Source organism: Limulus polyphemus, unplaced genomic scaffold (assembly GCF_000517525.1).
Source record: "Limulus polyphemus unplaced genomic scaffold, Limulus_polyphemus-2.1.2 Scaffold172, whole genome shotgun sequence".
Taxonomy (NCBI): Eukaryota; Metazoa; Arthropoda; class Merostomata; order Xiphosura; family Limulidae; genus Limulus; species Limulus polyphemus.
This window is the reverse complement of record NW_013665782.1, coordinates 143783-145018: the sequence shown is the minus strand read 5'-3', so window position 1 is coordinate 145018 and position 1236 is coordinate 143783. Positions and strand designations below refer to the sequence as shown.

General features: G+C 32.2%; 1 protein-coding gene across 1 annotated transcript in view; it reads right to left on the bottom strand.

The window, feature by feature from the left end:
- The window catches only part of LOC106478002 (adenylate kinase 8-like), a 29254-nt gene that overhangs the window by 26187 nt on the left and 1831 nt on the right, over positions 1-1236 (bottom strand). The gene's annotated exons all lie outside the window — the stretch shown is intronic.

The window sequence follows — 1236 nt, the reverse complement described above, 5'->3', positions numbered from 1 at the left end:
TTATAGTAATTACACTCTCGATCTAAAAGAAAATATATAGCCGATTGAAAGGAAACATTAAATAGTTTTAAAGAATGTTGTGGTAGGAAATGACATAGAATAAATGACACGGCGTAATAGTAACACCACATGAAATATATATCTATTTGCTCTATGTTTCGGTCAAAACGTCTTTCTCAGGTACATTAAAGCTTCAAAAACCAAACTGAACTAAAAGTTCGATTCCGTTGTCTAATATAACACAAATATTGTAATAAAGGTTTGGAAAAAAAGTGGTAAGTTATAACAATTTAGATAACAAATTAAAACAGTGACATAATAAACAAAATAATTTGTTTGTTTGTAATTAAGCACAAAGCTACACAATGGACTACCTGTGCTCTGGCCACCACAGGTATCGAAACCCGGATTCTAGCGTTGGAAGTCCGCAGACATTCCGCTGTACCACTGGGGGGCAACAAAATAATACAAATAAAATATTATTTTAGATTTTATAAAAGTTTGGAAAATTTTGAATGCTATTATTTAAATACATGATAATAAATAATATTACTAAATGTTAGAAATCTTTGTTTTTTGTTGTTGTTTTTTTGGGGAGGAGGGGATATTAACTTGCTCCCACACACCTTGGAATCTTATTTCTAGCAAATACGGAATTTTGATTAAAGTAACTGTTTATGGTGTTATTTTGCAAACAGTAACACTTTGACATGGAAAGAGTTATTTATACTGCTCCAAAACGAACTGTTGATTTATTGAAAGGGCCCCTCAGTAAATCACTTCTATTTTAACCTTGAAAAGGGCAAAATGTTCTCATATTGCCGTTAAACGATGATCTCTCCTACAAGCATGTTGCTATCAGGGTGTTCTTCTTCAAGGTTACAACCCCTATGTAATCGAGGGAATGGATGGGGGACACCGAATCGAAAAACTGAGCACAGAGTTTGTATTGAAAAATAAACAAACATTTGATTTCGTAATAAATGTTTACAAACTGGCAATTAAGGTCAGTAGTTGTGATGAAACAGACAGGGAATGTTTTCAAACCTTTCATTGTTAAAATATTATCGAAACAGTATACAGTAAAAGGCATAAAAATTATTCTCTTAATATGAAGTCTGATCACAATTACTAACCTACTAGCACAATAAAAGTATAATATTTAAATGTCCAAACACTATGTTACGTCTCCGTTTGTTAATTAACTTCCCGTAACTTCGTTCCGACGAAACTTTA